The sequence below is a fragment of the Plecotus auritus genome (assembly GCF_963455305.1).
Source record: "Plecotus auritus genome assembly, chromosome: 7".
Lineage (NCBI taxonomy): Eukaryota > Metazoa > Chordata > Mammalia > Chiroptera > Vespertilionidae > Plecotus > Plecotus auritus.
The window spans coordinates 38679342-38703546 of record NC_137774.1 but is presented as its reverse complement, the minus strand read 5'-3'; the positions used below and the strand labels follow the sequence as shown (position 1 = coordinate 38703546).

Below are 24205 nucleotides of genomic sequence, written 5' to 3'. Positions count from 1 at the left end.
CACAAAATTCGTGCAAGGGGCTTGGCCCTCGCAGCTACTCACAGCACTGGCTTCATCAGGAATGTCGTCCGGACAGTCATTCGGCTGTTCGGTCTAATTAGTATATTAGCTCTTTATTATATAGGATATGTATGTAAACAATCATCAGGTGGAAATACAAAGTGTGACATCGACAAAATAATCTAAAGCAGTAAGATTTTAACAGGAATTGCCCAGGACCTTCCAATGCTCTATTTCTCCATTTAATCATAAATGCACGGACTTACTAATTTCTGGATAGAAAGATAAAATATCGCAAAGGCACATGTTCTCCTGAATTAGTCTAAAATTTACTTATTTGAAGTAAAAATCATAACAGGATTTTGGAGAAACAAAAAGTATTCTAAACCTTATCTAAAAATAAATATGCAAACAAAGCAGCAAACAGTTGAAAAGAATATAAGGGGACTTGCTCTGTCAAATAGACAGGATTCTCAAGCAGTGCGGAATGGGTGCTGGAGTGAGCAGGCCACGGGAGCTGGGCAGCGACATCAGGAACAGGGCTGAGCACAGATAGGACTGAGTGGATCATTATGGAGGCCCTTTGGCAATAAATAGCACTGTGACAGTTGCTCAGATATTGAGGGGAAAACTTTATTTATTTTTTAAGTATATTTTATTGATTTTTTACAGAGAGGAAGGGAGAGGGATAGAGAGTTAGAAACATTGATCAGCTGCCTCCTGCACACCCTGCACTGGGGATGTTCCCGCAACCAAGGTACATGCCCTTGACTGGAATCGAACCTGGGATCCTTCAGTCCACAGGCTGATCCACTGAGCCAAAACAATTGGGGGATTGAGGGGAAAACTTTAGATCAATATTTCAGATCTTACAGAAAACATTTAAATGTATTTTAAATTAATACATTTTCCTGTGCCTTTTTCCTTTTGAAAATCTAATGCAGGTGAAATGAAAATTTTAAAAATAAAAAATGAGAGAATATAAATAGACTCTATTTAATTCCATGATATAGAGATAGAGAACACTTTCCACATGTTGATGTCTTTTTTGGGTGAGATGTAAAGGAGAAAAAAGTCAGTCCTATGAAGTCCTGAACAAAGAGCCTTGCAGACAGAGAGGTGTGTGTGCCAAGGCCTGAGGTGGAGAAGGGCTCACTGGGTTGAAGGAATGAAATAGGGCCAGTGTGGCTGGAGTAAAGAGGAGAGTGTGAGACAGGAAGTTGTGCAGGCCAAAGGGGTGCAGAGCCTGCAGAGTCTTGTTCAGGCTGTAAAATTTATTCCAAGTGCAATGAGGCCTTTTAGAGGGTTTCAAGTGAAAGACATTTAGCAACTATCTTTCCTTTTGTATTTGACAATAGTACTTTAATAATCAGATATGGCTGTTGCATTTTTGATCAGACACTTTTTCAGTGCCTATCACTTTTTATTAACTTTTATTAAGATACGTTTTTAAATTTTAGAATATTTATTCCTAGGTTTAATTTTCTAAAAATCCTACAGCATCTGAGAAATTTATTTTTTATTTTTAATTTAAGTATAGTTGATATACAATTTTATATGGTTACTAGTGGCCTGGTGCACAAAATTTGTGCACAGGGGGCGGAGGGTTGTGTCCCTCAGCCTGTTCTGCACCCTCTCCAATCTGGGACCCCTCAGGAGATGTTCGACTGCGGGATCAAGCCTAAACCGGCAGTCAGACATCCCTCTCACAATCCGGGACCGCTGGCTCCTAACCGCTCACCTGCCTGCCTGCCTGATTGCCCCTAACCATTCTGCCTGCTGACCTGCTCGCCTCCAACTGCCCCCCCCCCTGCCGGCCTGATCACCCCCAACTGTGCCCCCCTGCCAGCCTTCTCGCCTCCAAGTGACCCCCCACTGCTGCCCTGCTTGCCCCCAGCTGGTCCTCCCTGCCAGCCTGCGCGCCCCCAACTGCCCTCCCCTCCTGGCCTGATCGCCCCTAAACAACTCTGCCTTGACCCTGCCACCATGGCTTTGGCCGGGAGGATGTCCAGAAGGTCTCCCGGTTTGATTAGCATATTACCCTTTTATTAGTATAAATATTGTTTCAGGTGTATGATATAGTAATTGGACCATTTTATCACCTCACCAATTCTTATAATCAATCTGTCACCATGCAAACTTATCACAATATTATTGACTATATTCCCCTTCCCCTTTCACCCATCCCCCACACTGTCCCTTCTGGTAACTATTCCTTTTTCTCTCTCTCTTTTTTTTTTAATGAGTCTGTGTTTTGTTTTGTTTTTAGAGTCCACATATAAATAAAATTCTATGGTAATTGTCTTTTGCTGCCTGAGTTAGTTCACTTAGTATAATACTCTCTAGACCAGCCGTGGGCAAACTATGGCCCGCGGGCCGGATCCGGCCCGTTCGGCTGTTCTATCTGGCCCGTGGAGACGAAAGAGCGGAGGGTTCTCTTGCTCTCCCCTCTGATCCTTCACCAGCAGCAGTGTTAACATAGCAACGTTGGGAAACACGGCCACAGCTCCTTCTTCTGAGTGGGCAGATTTATATCCGCCCATTCAGTAGAAGGAACAACCTCTCGATCTTCCAGAGGCTCCTTGTAATGCCCGCGGACGGGTCCCCCGACATCACCCTGGGAATGAGTAGACATGTTATGGTGGTGATGTAGGGAGACACGCCCCTGGAGAGCACAGTATCAGAGCATTAGCTAAAAAGGAGACCAACAACACTGTTCCCACTGAAGTTGATGTTTTAAAGACCAAAAACCTTTCAACCCAGTCTACATTGCCATCTACATCTACGTCCCGGGCATAATTTGGAAGTTGCACTAAAGAAAATGTTTAATTTACTGTTTACACATTTTGTTCTTTTCTATTTGTTTTAGTTTTAAATTATTTTATTATATTTAAGTTTCATTTGAAAGGCTTTTGTACCTTTCCTTTGTTAGGCAATTTTATTTTGCCTTTGCCATCTTCAATATAAAGTATGTTATTGTGCTATGATTCCTCCATTTTTTGAAGTTTCAAATTATAAAAATTAGTGTTTACATTCTTCTTGTTAAAATGTTTGAAATGAATAAAACTATTGAAATAAAAAAAAAAGACCGTACCCTTTTATGTAATGATGTTTATTTTGAATTTATATTAGTTCACACAAACACTCCGTCCATGCTTTTGTTCCAGCCCTCCGGTCCAGTTTAAGAACCCATTGGGACCCTAGAGTCAAAAAGTTTGCCCACCCCTGCTCTAGACCCACCCATGTTGTTGCAAATGGTAAGATTTCCTTCTTCTTTATGATCCAGTAATATTCTGTTGTACATATGCACCACATCATCTTCATCCATTCATCTGTTGATGGACACCTAGGTTACTTCCGTAACTCGGCTATTGCAAATAATGCTGCAGTGAACATAGGGGTAGTGCATAGAGGCAGGGCTTTTAGAAGCTCTCCTAATATTAAACCATACTTGTGTTCCAGTATAACCTAATGAAGTAGATATGCTAATGTTTTATTTAGGCTTTTGTAGTCATATTTATTAATAAGTTGGTCCACAGCTGGTTTTTTGTGTGTGCCAAACTTACTTCTTATTACGATATCTGTTGCATTAACTTCCATATTGAATTAGCATTCACATATGTTTATTTTCTAATATTTGGATTTTGTTAAATTTTCTTTAATATCCTTAAGTATAAAATGTAAAGGAAGTAAAAATTACTCCAGATCCTGTTTACATTTTCGTGAAAATTCTTCCAATTTTGTTTTCTTACTAAATTATTTTTATTCACTCAATGTGCTGGTGAACATACTCTGTAAATATTTTCATCATTTTTAATGGATGCATGCTATTACATTTTATGATTGCATCAGATATATTTTAATCAATATTGTGATGATAATATTTAGCTTTTTTCCTGTTTTTCCTACTACAGACAATGAATCAGTAAATGTCTTTGTACATTATTTTTGGATATATTTCTAGGTACATTCAAAGGGAAGCACACTTCATTTTTATACATATTGCCAGAGGGTCGCTCTGGAGTGCCTCAGAGCAGCATGCCATTGGGTAAAGCCAGCATCCACTCTATTCTATCCACTGGGATTTTGTCTCTCAGGGCTAGACAGCGAAACAAAGGCACCAACTCAGCAAACTCTTTGAACGCCAACTGACAAATGCATTTGCAGAGCATGCCATGTGCTTCTCTGGGCACTTGAAGAAAAATGTCAAGGGAAGTCTCAGGGTCCTTGCCCCCAGTCAAAGATTCAAGGGATCACTTTGATCCACAGCCATTTATTGATACCTAATGGGTGTCTACTGCTGCCCTGGGAACCTAGGCACAGGCTACCAGACATGGTAGAAGTTTGGTCCCCCGATCTCCTGGGACCAGGTCATAAACTTGTGCAAAGGCGAAATAACAGGACGTGTTAACCTGGATTATCTCTAATCCCAGAGATAAGACCGGGCTCCATGGAGCCCCCAGGGAAAGGAGGAACTAGGGTGAGAGGGAGCATCAGGAGCACCCACCAGGTCAGGCATGAGACTGCCTCAGTGCAACCATCTGTGCCCTCACTAATGCAGCTCCAGGGAGGTTCTGCCTCCTCCTCCCTCCAGGTTCCTTGACTCAGATGCTGCATTAATCACTATGAAGGTCTCTGCCATCCAGGTTAACCCACTTAGTGGGTAAAAGTTGGATTATTTGGAAAGTTTCTCAGAAAACCTGTTCCCCATCCCAGACATGGGTCTCCACAGGGCGAAGGAAAATAATGGGTAGGAAGGAGGGTGGTTGCTGTTTTGATTTTTGTTTTCTTGGTTCAGGTCTCCGTAAATCATATGCCTCAATTCATGACACCTCGTCACCACCATTCCTTGCAAGATATCTTCTTAATATTATTGTCTTTTATTACATCGAATCTCCATTCCCTTCTCCTCCACAAAGGTAGCCACTTAAAAATAGGTATTGCACTTGAATAATTCATGTCTTTGTATGCTTGTGTATTTTATATACACACAGTGTTGTGCTATAAACCCCATAGTGTTTCTTACTTTCTGAGCTAACACTATAATTTTTATGATCCACTCTGCTTGCTGTGTGGATACTCAAATCCCTGCTTCTTTTATCTTTTTCCAAACCATTCTCTCTATACACAGACGAATTTTCTTAGTCTAAATCAAACCCTATCAATTTCTTGCTCAAAGCATTTAAAGAACTTCCCATTACAATTAAAAATAAAGGAAACTAGCCTATGAGGTCTACTTGTTGGCTCCTACATACATCTCCAACCTCAACCAGTGTCCTTCTCCTTCTTCTGCTCCCCACACTTCAGCCATACTGGCTTTCACTCAGTTTGTGGAATTCACAAAGCTCTTTCATCTCAGAGCCTTTGCCTTCTCCCCCTCCCCCACCTCATCTCTTGGAAGGGCTTCCTCGTTCTCAGCCTTCAAGCCTCTCCTAACTGTGGACACTGGTGCAGCCCTTTTGGAGAGACCTTGGCAATATTAGTCATCTTGCGCCAGGCTCCCTGGAGGCAGTGACTCCTGGGAACTGGGACAGAGTTTAGTGAAGGAGTGACCGCAGAAGGAGAAGATGGAGGGAGGTGAGCAGAGATGTGGACTCAACACCTTACGTTCAGCCTGGTCTTAAGAGGAAATCTGGGACAGGAATGGTACCCATTGAATGAGTCCCATTGGAGGTAAGGAGCCAGGCTTGTCTACCCAGTGCCAGTCATTACTGGCCTCTGGCTGAGCCTACATCCCAGGGCAGTAGAGGGGGAGCACCTACCCCCTCTGGACAGGGAAAGGGCAGTCAGGAGCCATGAGCAGCCAACATCCAAGCAGCTGGGAGGCAGGGATGGCTGAACCAGCCAGTGAAGTTGCACCCACTAGTAAAACCTAAGGCATACATGGCCTTCCTGCTAGAAGTTCATTCTTAGCAACATACTCTAGAGAACCTTCATTCACGTGCCCATGAAGAAGGATACAAGAAGTCAATTTTAGCATTGTTTATGATGGTGGAAAACTAGAGATAACCTAAATGTCCTTCAACAAGAGAATAAAGTAATCATAGTAAATACCTAGTAAAGCGGTAAAAGTAGTGGACTGGAGCATGTGTAGCAAAGTGGACAAATCTCATAAAGCATGGTTTGAGTGAAAATCCAACACTAAATATAACTTGTGTCTACACAACTTTAGTGTAAAATTATAGAAATCGACTTAAGGACAAGCACAAAGTGGATGATAGTAACTAGCTCTGAGGAAGGAAAAACTGGAATGGAATCAGGAGTTCAACTGTCTCCCAACTGTCACCCTAATGTTCTGTTTAAAGACACACAGGCAATGGCAGCATTTTAAGATTCAGTAGTAACACAGGTGATCATAATTTATTCTACATATATTTTATTCTTTTACATTTAATCCATAATATTCACACTTTAAAATTATAAAAAATATTTATGTGGCTATATGTACACCTACAGTGATACTTTTTGTTTTTCCTGCATTATCATTTTACTTGCAAATAACAACAGAAACAAGTACACAGATGATCCACTTTCCTTTTTTAGGCTCCATCACAACACCTTGCCACGTTTCATCATGACACATGAGTTTGTTAGCCATGCGTTCATATACAATATGATTAACATCTCGGAAGGATGTTTATGTCAGTGGAAAAATACTCATAAAAAGGCTAATGTTTTTGAGAGGGAATTGATAGGATAAGGTTTGGAAACCCACTTATCCAGCTGTCTCTTTGCTATGTATTCTATCAAATATTTCCAGTGGTCCATTCCCACCCAGTGATGCTGATCAGAAGAACCAGGTTCATGCTCTTAGACTCTGGGGGGCTATATTTTGACACAGAAGCCCTGCTTTTCCCCTGTGTCCCAGCCGAGGAAATGTTATTCAAAAAGTGATCAGTTCAAGCTTGAGAATGAGAGGCTTATGTTATAGGTTCTCCTACACCAGTGGTCAGCAAACCGCGGCTCGCGAGCCACATGCGGGTCTTTGGCCTATGTTTTCCCCCTTCCTTGTTTCTTCAAGGTCACTCTATTGCTCTCTCTAATTTACTATTTGGAGACTTAGATCTCTCTTCACAGCTGTAATTCTTCCCTTAGAAGTCTATTTAAAACTAAAACTCTCTTCTATAGCTGCTTTGATGGGCAGTTTTTCTTTATTGTTTTTTAGTTGTGAATATTCCATAATCTCAATCATGATTTCTTTTGAACTCAGGGTTTATGTAGAATATACTTCACTTCAGCTTCACTTATACCTTCTTCACTGTCCAGATATTTGGGAATTTTAAAGTTATCCTTTATTATTAACTTCTTACCTTAATGCATTATGTTAGAGAACACATATGCATCATGCATTATGCATTATGGTTCATGAATATGTCAATGGAGAAGAAATATATATTTCTTCTTTGGAATTCATTGAGACTTCCTATGTGGCATAGCACATGGTAATGATTTATTTTGTTTAAAAGACTGGGTATAATCTGTTAGTCTATGTATAACAAAGCAAACAATAACTTCCATTTGTCAAATTTTCTTCTGATTTTTAGAAAATCACTTATTGCTTCTCATTTAATAGGTCCTATTTCTTAAAGGAGGTTAAAAATTAACGCATTCTATTTTGCAAGACAGGATGCTTTCCCTTAAGTTAAAACACATTCAGTTAAATGTATCCTTGTGGTTTCTTACACATGTCTATATTTTCCTCAGCAAGACACGCTCTTTAACATGCTGTCCCTCATCCACTACACAGTGCTGACACTAACTAGTATTTTAGAATTTTCACACTTTTTCTGTATTCTTTTAGTCAAGAATAAACTTAGCATGGGGCCCCATTGCTCACTCCTGGGATTTTTGGTTCTGGCTTCACCCAGGTCATGGACCCCTCATAGAATCTCTAATCTCTGTATCTCAGGAGAAAAGAGCTTAGCCCAAGACCTCGTGGAGAATCACAAATGAGGCAGAGGCTTTGTCACGAGGAAGAGAAAATGGCCAATGAGCTCAACCACAGCCCGTACAGCAGACCTCTCCACTGTCCAGGCACCCAGACAGCACTTTCCAGGGAGGACCCCACTGAGTCTCTACAATAAACCTGTGAGCTTGATCCTAGGCTCACCCCGTGTTTAGAGGCACAAGCACTCAGAGACACGAAGTAACCTGAAGGCTCACAGCAAGCAGGTGGCCAAGTGACCACTGTGCTGTGGAGGGGCAGGGTGCTCACCTGGTAAATAGATGGTCCCCCACCTGTTGGGTGGTACAAATGTTCTGTAATAACACAGAAAAATGAAGGCGGAAGTGGAGTCCCTGCTCAGGAAGGCGGGCAGCTGGTATTCCACCAGTTTGTCTAGTTGGTGTGCCTGGAGGTCTGCACCACAGAGGTATTTTTTTTAGGGAACCACGAGTGGGTGGTGCTAGGGCCACTGGGTGGTTGGCAGCTGGGGCCCAGGGCTGGGCTGACTGGCCTCCGTGTTCTGCTCAGGACGCCCCCCTTGGGAGGCCAGCCCTTGGCATCTGACCACCAGCTCTGAGTTCTGTGGGGGCAGAGTCCTGGCTTCCAGGAAGGGCACGTGGAGAAGGTGAGAGCCCTTCTCACTGGGAGTGTTAGGGGTCCTGAGGCCAAGCTCACCTCCCATGAGTCTCCAGCTCAGCACTGCCCGCCTGACCTCCCACCACCAGAGAGTTCAGCAGAGCAGTTGGGGGCTCCCACTGGGGGCACTACATTAGTTTCTGGGTTGTGAGCACATTCGCACTTAAGAAGGTTTCTCTTTGTGTTTCCAGGGTCAGTCTCTGTACTAAACTGAAACATCCACAGAAAAGCAGTTGGGCCCTCCTGTGTTTGGCGTCAGCAGGCCACATGCAGGGCTGGAAGGTGGAGTCGGAGTGTCTGGAGTTGCAGATGGGGAAGTGCTGGACGTAGGAGGACCCTGGGCTGCCAGCTGGAAGAACTTCACGTCATTCCACACCACACCCTTGATGAGGACCCGCAGAATGTTCTGCTGGTGCTGGCCCTGCAGACCAGGCGGCTTATGCCCTCCAGGCTCTAGCTTTTGGACTCCACAACCTTGTCCTTGGTTTTCTTAGGCAAAAACAGCACCTTCTTTTTCTTCTCCTTGGTGAGCCCTGTCATGCACATGGTGGGTGTTGCTGCAGCCTCTCCCCTGCTGTGCAGCCTACTGACCTGGAGAGAGTGGAAGGTGCACTTGAGGGTGTTGTTGGGGGCAGGCAGGTCTTTCTTCTTCGAGTCTCTCTTCCTGTCTGTGGGCTGGGCTGCAGTCCAGTAATCCACCTGCCGCTCCATCAGCTTCGTGCCATCGCCCTGGCTGGAGGTGGACAAGCCCCAGTCACTGACAGGGAGCAGAGGGGGGTGACAAGGCCTCATTGGCAACCAGAGGTATGGAGAGAGGGATGAACGAAAGCATGCTGCAGCCCAAGGGGGCCCATTATCTGAATCTCCTGACGTGTCTGAGGACTGTTGCACTATCCCAACTTTCACCCCCTCCCCCGAAGGGAATGAACCATAAGGACTCCTCGTGGGGGCTCTTCTGCTTGTAGGAGAGCACGGCTTCCTCAACGGGCAGCTGGTAGGCACAGTTGTCTCCGTGATGTACTGTGTGATTCTCGTCACGATGTCCAGTGTGTCCTGCATGGCGCTCTGGGCCTCCAGCTTGTGGAACAGGTCCCGCCAGGCCAGATCCTGGAAGAAGCTGTTGTAGAGGTAATGCATGGAGCCCAGGTGCCTGGCCATGGGGTGGGAACCCAGCGAGATGACCTGGAAGTACATGTATCCCAGCCAGTCGAGCATCTTGTAGGACAGCAGCTCCAGGAAGATGCGCAGCACAGCGCTGAAGTAGTGGTGCCCCTGCCACCAGGATCTTCACCGGCTTCGGGGGCTGGGAATTATAGTGACAGTATCTCTGTATCTGCCAGATGATGGAGCTGAAGGCTGCCTGGACGTCAGCCATGGAGCAGGTGCACAGCAAGGCAGCGTGTGCCCTTGCAGGGTGTCCGAGGGGAACTGGCCCTGCCAGTTGGAGGTGTTGACGAGGATGATGTTCTCTGGCAGCTGGTCATCAGAGATGAGGATGTGGTTCAGCTGGTTGTACGTGGTCTTCCTGGGGATCTGCAGCTGACTCCCTGTGTCCGGGCAGCACTCATTGTCTAGGGCCCAGGCGTCCTCAAACTATGACCCGCTGGCTACATGCGGCCCGCCGAGGACATTTATCTGGCCGACCGGGTGCCGCTGCCTGTCCTGCTTAGCAGCCGGCTCGTCCCAGGCCCGCAGTGAGCATAGGAATTTGTTCACAGTTTTTTTTTAAACTATAGTCCGGCCCTCCAATGGTCTGAGGGACAGTGAACTGGCCCCCTGTTTAAAAAGTTTGAGGACCCTGGTAGGCTGTTTACCTGCTTGTTCTGTGGCTGTGCCGTCTGCCGCTCCTTCAGGTACCTGCCCCAGTCATGGTGGCTGGGATGCTTCCACTTGGCCTTGGTGGAGGGGATGATGAGAGCTTCGGTCTTAGTGATGCACCCACTGGGCAGTAGCTTCTTGGTGAGCATATCCAGGGCTGAGGTCTCTACCTCGGGGCTGTCCTTGGGCTGTGCTGGCTGCTGCCCTGGGTGGGCATGCTCTGAGGTGCTAAGTGGGAGACCCTGTCACTTGGCTATTGCTGCCTGGGCTTGGTCTTCTCGGGCACTGCGGCCAGACTAGGAGGCTCCTTTGTTTGTTTTGTTAACCTGCACTGGAGGTTATTTTTCCACTGATTTTTGAGAAAGTTGAAGCAAGGGGGAGAGACCGAGAAGGAGAGAAGCATCAATGTGAGAGAGACACATGGATTGGTTGCCTCCTGCATGTGCCATGACCAGGGCTGGAGATCAAGCCTGTAATCGAGACAGGTGTGCCCTTGACCAGAATCGAACCTGGGACCTTTAGTCCATGGGCCAACACATTAGCCCTTAGTGAAACCTACTAAGGCTTGGAAGCTCCTCCTGGAGCTGGGTACCATGGATACTCCCCATGTCCTTTTTCAAACTGAAATGTGACAGGCCTTCTCAGTATGGCCAGAGCTTGGCCTTGATGGTGCTGAGAAGGCTGTCATCTTCCTCCCTGTCTGGGCTACTGTCGCTGGTTCTCCAGCATCTTAGACAGAAAGTGCAGGTCCTCCTTTACTCGGGGACATGATCTGCAAGGTCCTGCTCTGAGTGTAGGACCTCCTCTGACACTTGGGCCCTGCTCAGCCAAGCCATGACATTCTGATTTAAGTTTGGATGCCTTGTCATGGACATGATTGTGACTTTCAATAGTCGCTGCTTCCTGGGCTCCCCCATGTCAAAGTCGTCCTGGTCCGGGTCCTACCCATGGGCGGCATCTTCACTGGCCTCCTGCTCTGAGAAGCTCTCATACTCATCCTTTGAGTAGGGATTTGTGGACTTGGCCTTGGGCCGGCCTGCATGGCACTGTCCTCATGCTAGTCATGGAGAAGGTACAGACACAGGAGACCTTGGGATTGAGGGTGATGTGGGCCACCATGTTCCAAACACTGTCGATGGGCTGTTTGATGCCTGAGGCTCATGTGTTCTCTCACGCTTTGGCCAGATTTGCAGGCTACTGTTGGCTCCGGGCCCTGTGGATGCTCCCCATCTTTGTCTGTGAGCTGGAGTGTGCCAAGCCTTCAAAGTACAGCCTGAGCTTGGGCTTGGGGGTGCTGAGGGTGCTGTTATCATCCTCCATGTCTGGGTCACTGTCGCTGGAGTTTTCTAGTGTGTCGAATAGAAGGTCCAGATCCTCCTCCAACCTGGGGACATGCTCGAGTCCACAACCTCCTCTGACACTTTGAACTTGCCCAACCATGCCACGACTTTCTCCTTGATATTTTGTGGCCTGGTAATGGACGTCTTTCCTAATATCCATGGCCTCTGCTTCTTGGGCATCCCCATGTCAATGCCCTCCTCAGCCAGGTCTAGCCCATGGGTAGCATTGTTGCTGGCCTGTTGTTCAGAGGAGAAGCTCTGATATACCCCCTTGGAGTAGTTAACCCTTGACTTGGCCTTGCATCTGGCCTGTATAGCACTGTCCTCTTGGATGATGGGCTGGCTGACAGGGAGCAGATCCACATCTCAGCCACTTTGGCAGAAGCCTCCTTGATGCTGCTGCAGAGGCACAGTCCCTGGCCACGCTTGAGGGGTTGCTGCCTGACCTCGGCCATGTGGATGGTGCCCACAGGGAGTGTCTTGTAGCTCCAGATGATCTGGTTCTTAAAGCGCTTCCTCCAGTGCACAGGACCTGTAGCTTGTTGTAGCTTGTTGTCTTCTCCCCTGAGGAAGTTGGGGTCTTGCAGTGAGGTCAGCCCCAGGTCTGTCTCCAGTTGTCCACTGGGGAACAGCACACTCTCATAGGATGTGCTTGTAGCCCTGCATTTTCATGGTGATCACCATTGATATGAGGTTGGAGCCCTGCATCTTCATAGCAATCACCATGGAGATGAAGTCCTTCTCCAGCTCTTTGAAGACCACCATCTTCACTAAGGTCAGGTTGCACAACCTGGGCACGAATTGAGGCTGGGGCTGTCCCAACTCCTGGGTAGCAAACAGGTTCTTGGGCATTGGTGTGTTGAGCCTGGACACGGGGCTGGGGGTGCAGGGGTGGAGACCAGGACTGTGGGCATCAAGGAAGCTGCAGCTGCTTGCCCCATGCAGGTCCTTTCTGTTTTCTGGGGTGATGGTTTCTCTTCCTGTGTTGGGACAGAAGAGAGACATTCCATCAGGGGCAGCTTATGAACTGCCAGGTGGCTTGGGGGCTATAGTTCAGACTGAACCCCTAAGCACTCAGTGATTATTGTCAGGAGGTGGGACACGAGTGATCCAAGGACAGCGTATGCGAAAAGGGACCACATGCTCACTGACTAGCTCAGGGAAGGCCTGTGCGGTGTTCTTGCAAACTCAGAGACCTGAAGTTATTACAAAGGATGTTCTGAAATGAAAACTTTTAAGCTAAATGCAGTTTATGGTGGGTAGTCATGTCCTAGGCTGGCATCTTCCCTGACAAAGGTCAATCTTTACCTTAACTGAGCCTGTCTATTGTCTATTGGCATCTACAATAACATATCTTTGGAATGTCAAAGGAATTTCCCTTTTTCCGGACCCCTCAAAGCATAGACAATGCTCTGTGGAGACCACAAATGCCCTCATTGTACCCGAGTTAATTGTTGACTTGTAACTCTCCTATATCCACCTATGTAAAAGAAATATGTCTGTGTCATTTTAATGTTTATCCAGTCACATAGGATTCCCCACTTTGATTTCTCTGGGACCCTAATGTATCACCACTGGATTTCATGTTACCAACATACATCTCCTGTTTTGATTGTAATGTATAAAATAAGATGCACAACCGCCATTCTCCAGAGCATTCTCTCAATCCACTGAGATTTTCTTCCCACCAATTGTTGACAGCTGGGCTTAAATAAACTCACAAAAATTCTTCACAAGTTTGAGTGTTTCTTACTTTGACACTTACTTGGCATAGTGGGTTAGGATTCCAAAGAACCCGCTCCACCCCCCTCCTGGACCAAACGTGGACCCGGTGCTATGATTCAACAAAAAATCCATTGAACCCACTGGTTCCCCACCCATCAGGTGAGCCTGGGTGAATTGTGTCTCAGATCTAGGACTTACCCTCTATGGTCATAGAGGGTTTGATTTATTTGAGCTGTATTTTTAAATACTCCAGGTGTAACTAAGATTAAGGGTTAAGGGAACTTAGGCTAAGACAAGACAGAAGGAACAATGGGTGCCTGTTTTTATACTGTGGTTTTCCAATTGGAATTGCTTTCTGAGAATCTGAGAAAAATTAACCTTTGCTGTATAAATAAAAGTTGAACTTGATCAGCTCCAAAAATACAGGGGCATGTTCTCCCTCCAGCCTGAATATCGGGTATTCTCAGGTGACTAAGAATCTCTGTGGAGGTGTCAGGTCATTCCTCATGACATGCAGGGGCCCCAAAGCAAAAATTTCAACTCAACTGCAATTAAAGTGACTGGTTCTGGTGGGGGAGCACCCATAAGTTTTGGTCAACTAGTTCCCTGAACCCTCTGGCTGTTTTAGACAGCAGGGAGATAAACCAAGGCAAATAAGAGGGTTGAATGTGACTTGAGGGGTGAGAGCCTCATGGAGCTCAACCATAAGCAATGCATGTTGACCAGCTACATTATATAACAATCCTAGAAAATTTGCTCAGATTCTGCAGATATCAGAAAAACAAACAAACAAAACAACAACAATAACACACACACACACACACACACACACACACACACAACTACAAAACAACAAAAACAAAACACACCTGAAATTAACATGGGATTGTGCCTCCAAGGCCAGGAGATGCCAGATCCCAGCCCTCATTAACACTCCTGATAGGAAGCTTTTACTTGCAAGTGCTTTACAGAAATGGGAAGATTTAACTAGAAAATATCCTACTAAAAATGGCCAAAATGCAGTTTTATTTGCGTGCCTAATTTAATTTTTGGCATGCAAGAAAAATGCCAGGTCTAACATTAAACTGAATGAATGAATGGAAGCATATCTTGATTTGGAAATGAGGAGATTCTAAGGAGAAGCACATATAAATTCTTTTTTAAAAAATTAAGGAATTAGAAATTTTAGAGACTGTCTCTGAACTCTTCCGAAGCTAATGAATGCCAACACCCTATTCTTCCGCCTTCTCTAGTTCCACCACTACATCCTTTGCCCTTTCCCTCCCTTCTTCCTTCCCCTTCATTCCCCTCCACTACCACTCCCCACTGACTTAAGGAATAATGAGAATAGGAATTCCAACAGCTTCCTTTGGAGAAAAGCTTGTCTCAGCAAAAGAGGAACCAACAATTGTTCCTGATTTTCTCAATGACCCTGATGGGTTCACAAAGACATTTAACTGTTAGAACATGCAATCCTGGCTATTCTAACCAATTCCAATGGATATAGCTAATGGTTTCTGCCAGCAAATGCAACACAATTTCTAAATAAGGTTTGCAAGAAAATTCCTGTAGCGAAGTCTGCCCACTGTTAGAATCATAGGAAACTGAAATAGGATGTAGAAAAAGGAAAAAAAAAAAACAAACCACAAAACAACCATAGGGTTGACCCAAGCGTGTTTCCCCTTCTCACTGATAGTTTGGGAGAAGTTAAAATGATCATAGAAAGGGAAGCCACTAAGACCCCTGTAGATACTGGGGCTACTTTATTTGTTCCTAACCACATCCAACTAAGAGGAATTTTTATTTTATTTTATTATTCTTTTTATTGTTTAAAGTATTACATATGTTTCCTTCTCCCCGCCCCCCCCTGCCATGGGTCCCTCCCCAGCCACTCCCAACCCCTTGCGCATGCTCCCACACCCCCAGTGTCTGTGTCCACTGGTCAGAGTAAAGCTTCTGTGCAAAAGGCAGGAATATTTAACCAATATCTGTTTTTAATCAAAACCTGTTTCCAACTAGGGAATGTTACAGCAATATTAGCAAATATATATCTTTGCTAATAAAATCTGCCCCAATTCAACTGATAGGGAGAGGTGTTTTGTTTGTTAATTTGTTTTATGAAATCAGTGATACTCACACTTGCTTTTTACAGAAGGGTAATATGCATTAGAAATTAATGAACAAGATACCGAACCCAACAGAGCCTCAGATGAATCCAGCGGGGTGTCCTTAAAGTTGGGGTCCTGGCTGCACCCAGGTTTCCTCAGGGGCTCTGGAAAAGGATCTGCTGGTGGAGTCATGCACAGACATGGAGAGGCATGGGGGAGATGGTGAGCATTCAGCAGGCAAGATGGGCATCTGGCCAACATTTGTCTGAAAAGGAGCTCAGAGTTGGAACCACATACATGCACCTCTGTCCAGTACCCACCCAGGGGGGAGAGAGCTGGGCCCCTTTGTTCTGAGGTCAGGCTTATGCAGTTCTGAACCCAACCCTCAATGGAAAATGAGGAAACTGATGTCCATAGAGTGGCAGATGTTACCCAATGTCCATGACATTCAGAGCCCAGAGTTCAGGAGTGTTCAGACCTTCCAGGCCAAGGATCCCACCTCTCCAACAGAGTTGGTCTGGACATTAGAAATCCTGACATACTGGGAAGCTCCTGCCTATTCCTCTGTATCTGGGAGCTGGGGAGTGGGCTGGGGAGGGGGTGCTTTGTTCTGGGATCCAGAAAGAGCACTAGCTCTTTTTTTTTTCCAAAGAGGAATTTTTATTTTATTATTTTTTTATTGTTTAAAGTATTATATATGTTTCCATTTCCCCTCATGGACCCCTGCGCAGGCACTCCCACCCGCTAGCACATGCTCCCATACCCCCAGTGTCTGTGTCCATTGGTTATGCCTATATGCATGCATACACGTCCTTTGGTTGAACTGTTACTCTCTCCAACCCACTCCCCGCCCCCCCCCACCCCACCCCCCCACTCTCCCCTGCCTTCCCATTGAGATTTGAGAATCGGTTCGATGCTTCTCTGTCTCTGGATCTATTTTTGTTCATCAGTTTATGTTGTTCATTATATTCCACAAATGAGTGAGATCATGTGATATTTATTTTTCTCCGACTGGCTTATTTCACTTAGCATAATGCTTGCCATGTCCATCCAAGCTGTTGTGAATGGTAAGAGTTCTTTCTTTTTTCACAGCAGCACAGTATTCGATTGTGCAGATGTACCACAGTTTTTTATCCACTGATCTGCTGATGGGCACTTAGCTGTTTCCAAATCTTAGCTATTGTGCTGCTATGAATATATGGGTGCATATATGCTTTCTGATTGGTGTTTCTGATTTCTTGGGATATATTCCTAGAAGTGGAATTACTGGGTCAAATGGGAGTTCCATTTTTAATTTTTTAAACAAACTCCATACTGTTTTCCACATTGGCTGCACTAATCTGCATTCCCACCAGCAGTGCACAAGGGTTCCTTTTCCTCCACATCCTCACCAGAATTTGTTCTTTCTTGATTTGTTGATGATAGCCACTCTGACAGGTGTGATGGTATCTCATTGTGGGTTTTTTTTTAATATATTTTTATTGATTTCAGAGAGGAATATAAACATCAATGATGAGAGAATCATTGATTGGTTGCCTCCTGCACACCCACTATTGGGGATCGATCCCCCACCCTAGGCATGTGCCCTTAACTACAATAGAACCCTGGACCTTTCAGTCCGCAGGCCGACACTCTATCCACTGAGCCAAACCGGCTAGGGCACTCATTGTTGTTTTGATTTGCAACTCTTGGATGATTAGTGGCTTTGAGCATATTTTCATATGGACAAGAGACATATGAAAACAGAATTTTTTTTCTTGTGACTAATAAAAAGAATTTTATTAAACTCACTGAAGTCACATGTCCACATACAACCATCATCACTGTGGTCTGGCCAGTGAGATGTGCTGATACCTCCACTCTGGGGCCCTGAACCACACACCCCAGAACCACCTGGATGTGGAAATTGGGAGCTGTTAGAAAGGGGGAAATGGAAGTCATGTCCACCACAGGCCATTGTCAAATAAAACATTGACTTCTGGTTCCCACTCTGACATATAAGAGCTTGGAAGTCCTTACTCTCATCCTTACAAGAAAAAAAAAGATGAACAATCCAAAAAACAGAAACTCTTTTTCAATCCATCTGAAATTAACTATGACTGTGAAGTACAATACAAGCTAGCCTATCTTCCTGATAAGATGGAAAACATCTTTTCCACTCAAAGTGAGAGACAAAATAAAAAAGCATAAGAGAAGACAGATCTGAACACATCAAAATGTAACACCTCTATTTGGCAAAACACACATCAAATTGAGACAAATGGCAAACTAGAGAAACCATTTGCAAGTTACATGGCAAAAAGCTGATATCCATAACAGTTCAGATTTCCTAGCAATCCAATGGAAAAGAGGGCAAAGGGTCTCAAACCGAAATTCCAAAACAAGGAATAGGCCAAAAAAGTATGTAAAGGATATCCAACTGCAGTTTAAACCAGAGTGAAAAATTCAGATGAAAATATTGCTCTTTCTCATCCTGGACAGGGTGCCTCATCAGTTGGTTGGGGAGTCATCCCATACACCAAAAGGTTGCAGGTTTGATTCCCGGTCAGGACACATACCTAGGTTGTGGGTTCTGAAAATGTTCTGGAACTAGAGAGTGTTTGTGATGTTATGGAACAGTTGCAAAAAATTGTGAATGTACTTGATGTTGGAATTTATACTTGGAAGGATCAAAGAACTAAAATTTATATAATTTAAATTTCTTTTAATATAATATTTAAAATACATTTTATTTTACTCAATAGTATAAGGAAAATGCACTAAAGTTCTAAGTATGTGTAAGATAAACACAAAAATGTTTTAAATTGCTATTATTGGGGAGGGGAAGCCCTCTCTGCCATGGCAGCTGAAACAGGCTGCCGACCAGGACCTGGGACCACATGCCTCGCAGGAGCTGAGGCGAGTTGCTCACAAGCTGAGGTGGGTCCACATCTGAAAATTCAGTGACAGCTGTGCCTGGAGCCTGCTCTGGCTCTGGAGACGGCACCAGAGTTGGCGTTTCCTCTTTAGGTATTTCTTCATCTTATTCTGGAGCTGCTTCTAGGGATCCAGGAAGAGAATATGTTACACCATGACTGCCTTTTGTGTACCTTCCAAGGAAGGGAACCTCCCATCTCCATCACTAAAATCCCAGTTCAAGCCCAAACCCAGGAAGTCGTCCAGACTGCAGGCCATGGGCACTGACCTGAGCAACTCTGTGTTCCTGCCTAACCCCAGCCTCTGGGAGCTCTTGTCTGTGTGGTCCAGCCCCATCCCACCCCCTCACACACACCACCCACTCCTCCTCCTTCTGTGTCTCAGCTTCAGTGGGCTCAGGTGCTCCAGCTGTGAGGGAGATACTGGGCCTGGTTTGGCAGGTCTGGGACTGGATAGGTGAGCTCTATGGAGGCCAAAAGCATGATCAGGCTGGGAAATTCTGGAGGCCGATAAAAATCTTGAGGGTATTGGTCCAGCCTGATGCCCAGGGTGCAGAAGATGGCCCCAGGAAGAGAGAGAGATGGACAGCAGGGTCTGAGGCCTGGCCTTTCCTTCCACACGGCCTCCCAGAGCACCACTCAGAGAGCCTGGGGTCCTGTGCCTGTTGCTCCTGCCCATCCAGAAGCCAGACCTACTCCTTGTCCACCTTCATCCTGGCAGTCCTGGCAGAGATGTGTCTGGTCACCCAGGAGGGGCTGGCAGAAAGCCCTCCTAACTGACAGCTCTGGATCAATGAGGGAACCACTTGTACCCCTTCTTCATGGGAACCTGACATGCTCTCTCAGTGTCCCCGTTCCCTCCCCCTACCCTCCCACCCAAATGTCAACTCCATGAGGACAGGGAGGGCTGGTGTCTGCTCTGTTCATGTCACTCATTGGCACACAGTAGGTGCTCCAGGAATAGCTGACCAATGAGCGAACAAAGAAAATCCGTCTCCACCTCTGCCGACCCAGAGACCTCCTAACACCTCAGACTTTGGCTCCTGGACCTACATGCTGCCTAATTCACTAGCTGCCTGTGGGGTTCTTCTCCTCCCGTTGACATTTACCTCCCATGGGTAGAGAGCAACAGCCACACTGCCACTGAGGAGGTTCTACAGATTAGTGAGCAAGGTCCCTGGATAGGGGTGCAGGCAGGGCTGGGATTAGGAGTGGACGGGTATGAATTTTCTGAGGGGCTCACTCTGTCCACTGACCTCCCCACTCGCCCACACCACCCATATCCACATGCACAGCTCTCTGATTCATGTCCTTTTCTCTAGGAGAAGCCCTCAGACCTCTGCCCTCTTGCAGAAATCCCACCATGAGTGGGATCCAGGGTTCTGCCAGCACCTTGAATTCACACTCCCCATACTCCTCTCCTGGCTCTGACCCAAAACTGACTCACGTTTTCTGCTGGAACAGAGGTCCGCCATCCTCTTCACAATACGGGAAGATGTGCCATAGGTAGAGGAGGCCAGGATGATGTCACATCGGCTGTCCTGTGGACACTATGAACCTGTGACTGAATCGCTGAGCCAACTGCAGAATCGCTCCCGACTAGAATGAAGCTCTGCAGTGCAGGCTTGGGGTCTGCTCTGAGCACTGGATATGGTCAGTGCCTAAAGACGTGTCTGTACCTGGCAGACTTCTCATATATTTGCTGAATGAGTGAGCCCAAACCAGCCCCATCTCGGATAGCTGGGCGAGCCTGGGCCCTACTGCTCACCCCTGGGGTTTCTGATCTGGCTTCACCCAGGAAAGGGACCCATAATGGAATTTCCAATCTCTTTATCTAATGAGAAAAGTGCTTAGCCCTAGGCCTTGAGGAGAATCACGCATTTGGCAGAGATTTTGTCAATAGTAAGAGAAAATGACCAATTGGCTCAATCACAGCCCCTCCAGCAGACCTCTCCACTGTCCAGACACCCAGAGGCACCCAACTGAGACCCTACAATAACCTATTGGGCCTCATTTCTCCCCATGTTCCAAGGAACAAAGACTCAGAGTCATGCAGTGACCTGAAGATTCACAGCAAACAGGTGGCCAATGACCACTGTGCTGTGCAGGGGCAGGGGCTCAACTGGTACATGGCTAGTCCCTCACCTGTTGTAGCAAATGCTCTACAATAACACGGAAAGGTGGGGACAAATGTGGGGTCCCTGCCCAGGAAGGTGGGCACCGGTATTTGAGCCCAGGTGGTCAGTACCACACTGGTCCTTTGCTTTTTCTCTTCTGTTTTGCCTCGTGAGGAAGGAGTTTATTGGACACCATGAGAGGGTGGGACTGGGGCCACTGGGCTGGTTGCAGCTGGGCCCAGGGCTGGCTGACCGGCCTCCGTGTTCTGTCAGGTGCTCCCATGGGAGGACAGCGCTGAGTCGGGCACACAGTGAGGCTGACTCCCCGGGAAGCAGAGTCCTGGCTTCCAGGAGGGGCAGGTCTTGACGGTGAGAACCTTTCTCAATGGCGGTTTCTGGGTCCTGAGGGCCATCACCTTCAATGATTGTCCAGATCAACCCTGTCTGCCTGACCCCCCACTCGCCAGAGCGTTCTGGGTAATAAGCAGAGCAGCTGGGGGCTCCCTGTGGGCTCCACCACGTTACTTTCCAGGTTGTGAGCTCATTCACACTGAAAAGGGTTCCACTTTGTGTTTCCAGAGTCTGTCTCGGTGCTAAACTGAAATGTGAACAGAAAAGCGGCTGGTCCTTCCCGGGCTTGGCCAGGGCAGGGGAAGGGCATGGGACGGGCAGGCTTGAAGGTGGGATTGGAGCGTCTGAAGATGCAGGTGGGGAAGTGCTTGACGTGGGAGCTTCACGTTGTTTCACTCCATGCCGTCAAAGAGGACCCGCAGTGCGTCCTGAGGGTGCTTGGCCCTGCAGATCAGGCGGCTGATGCCTTCCGGCACTGGCTCTGGTACTCCACGTCCTTGTCCTTGGTTTTCCTGGGCAAACACATTACCTTCTTGTTGTTCTCCTTGTCCACAGTCATGGACCTGGAGGGCGTGGCTGCAGCCTCACCCCTGCTGGGCAGCCTGCTGAGCTGCAGAGACTGGAAGGTGCACTTGAGGGTGTTGTTGGCAGTAGCCTGGTCTTTGTTCTCGGTGTCTCTCTTCCTGTCTGTGGGCTGCGCTGCCGTCCAGTAATCCACCTGCGGCCCCATCAGCTCAGCGCCAGCACCCTGGCTGGAGGAGCACTCGTCTCCACTCACAGAAGGGGAGGAGGGAAGATGTGTGAGGCCTCCTTGTTTGCCACAGACCTGTGTGGCGGGGTGGACGACAGTACACTAGAGCCCAAGCGGGCCACATAATCTCAGTGTCCTGATGCGGCCCAGAATGGTCCCACAATTCCAGTTCCACCACCCCCACGAAGGGAATGATGGTCAAAGAATCCTCATTGGGGCTCTTCTGTTTGTAGGTGAGTGTGGCCTCCACGATGGGCAGTTGGTGGGCACAATTGGCCCCTGAGACGTACTGTGTGATTCTCAACACCATGCCCAGCGTGTCGTGGACAGCCCTGTGGGCCTCCTTGTAGAACAGGTCCTGCCAGGCCAGGTCCTGGAAGAAGCTCTTGTAACAGTAATGCACGGAGCCCAGGTACCTGGCCACAGGGTGGGATACCCAGCAGATGACCAGGAAGCACATGTAGCCCAGCCAGGGGGGGTCAGGTTGTAGGACAGCAGCTCTAGGAAGAGCCACAGCACAGCGCTGAAGTAGTGCTGTGCCCCTGCCACCACGATCTTCACAGGCTTCGGGGGATGGGAATTGAGGTGACAGTACCTCTGAATCCACGAGATGATGGTGCTGAAGGCCGCCTGGACCTCAGCCTTGGAGCAGGTGCACACCCCGGGCAGCATGTGTTGCTGCAGGACTCAGACGGGAACTGCCCCTGCCAGTCGGAGGCGTTGAGGAGGAGGATGTTCTGGGGCAGCTGGTGTCAGAAATAAGGATGTCGTTCAGCTGGTCATACACCGTCTCCCTGGGGATCTGCAGCTGGCTCAGCGGGTCGGGGCAGTGCTTGTTGTCCAGGCTGTGGACCCACTTGTTCCAGGCTGTGCCACCTGCCGCCCCTTCAGGAATGTGCTCCAGCCCCAGCAGCCCTCCTGCTCCTCTGGGAACTGGTGGAAGGGATGAGGAGAGACTCGGTCTTGGTGATGCGCCCACTGGTTGCTTGGGGCTCGTCTTCTCAGGCACATGGGTTGGACCTGGAGGCTCCTCCTGGCACTGGCACTGTGGATGCTCTAGCTCTCCATCTGAGAGCTGGGCTGGGACAGGTCTTCCAAGTATGGCCTGAGCCAGGGCTTCGGGGTCCTGAGGACACACTCATGGGCCACTGTCCCTGGGGCTCCCTAGTGAGTCATATAGCAGATCCAGGTCCTTCACCTCAGGGACCTGCTCCGAAGACTCCTGCTCTGAGTCCAGGTCTTTCTCCCACACTTGCACCCTGCGCAGCCACGCCCCAACTTTCTTGTTGGCATCTTGTTGCCTGGTCATGAATGGCGATCTTACTTCTCCTTGGCGCTGCTTTTTGGGCTCCTCAAAGTCGAAGTCCTCCTCCTCCTGGTCCTGCACGTGCCCGGAATCATGGCTGGTCTGTTGCTCCAAGAAGATTTCATACTCCATCTCTGAGTAATGAACCCTGGACTGGGTCTTGGGGCTGGCCTGCCCGGTGCTGTCCTCGGGGTCAATGGGCTGGCTGGACAGGGAGGCGATGCTGACCTCACCCACGTGGGCACATGCCTCCATGATGGTGCTATGGAGGCTCAGCATCTGGCCACCTTCAAGGGGTCGCTGCATCACCTGAGCCATGTCAATGGTGCCCAGGGCGAGCTTCCGGTAACACAGGATGGTCTGGTTTTTAAGACGCTGCTTCTGCTGCAGCATGATCTGTAAGCTGTTGCCTTCTCTCTTTAGGAAGCGAGGGTACTGCAGGGAGGTCAGCGCCAGGTCGGTCTTCACGTGACTGCTAGGGGGCAGCAGAATCTCGTCTGACCTCAAGATGTTTTTGGAGCCCTGCAGTTTCACAGTGATCCCCACAGCACTGAGCTCCTTCTCCAGCTTCTTGTAGATCAGCAGCTTGGCTAAGGTGAGGCTACACAGCCTGGGCACGCAGGTGGGGCTGGAGCATTCAAAAACAAGTTCATGGGCACTTGTGTGTTGAGTGCGGTGGGCATGCTGTCCAGGCCCGCAGGCGCCCATATAGCATTCTGATTTCTATCCTGTGTTGAGACAGAGAGGGCACATGCCATCAGAGGCAGCTCATAAACTGCCAGGTGAGTTGGGGGCTGCAGCTCAGACCGAACTTCTAGGAGTTGGTAGCAGGATTGGTAGCAGGAGTTGGGGCAGAAGTGACCACAGGTGCCACATGCTAACCTGGCGGCCTTGCAAACTCAGAGACCTAAAGTGACCACAAAGGATGGTCTGAAATTAAAACTTAACTAAATGCAGTTTGTGGTGGGTAGTCAAGTCCTAGGCCTGTATCTTCCCTGACTAGGGTCAATCTTTACCTTAACTGAGCCTATTGTCTTTTTGCATCTAGAATAACATATCCTCGGAATGTCAACGTAATTTTCCTTTATTCAGATCCCTCAAAGCACAGGCACCGCTCTGCTCTCTGTAGAGACCACACATCCCCTCATTGTTATTGTTTCGTTGTTGACTGTTAACTACCCTGCACACACCCA

The 24205-nt window shown here is 47.5% G+C and overlaps 1 pseudogene across 1 annotated transcript in view; it reads right to left on the bottom strand.

The window, feature by feature from the left end:
• LOC308252556 (phosphofurin acidic cluster sorting protein 2-like) overlaps positions 1–23720 on the bottom strand; it is a 40634-nt pseudogene extending 16914 nt beyond the window's left edge. Inside the window, exons 1-4 of the transcript in view lie at positions 23133–23720; positions 11784–11997; positions 10396–10604; positions 8821–10174 (exon numbers count right to left, since the gene is read on the bottom strand). The product of the transcript in view is annotated as a phosphofurin acidic cluster sorting protein 2-like (transcript). The remainder of the gene's footprint in view (positions 1–8820; positions 10175–10395; positions 10605–11783; positions 11998–23132) is intronic.
• Positions 23721–24205: the final 485 nt, after the last annotated feature.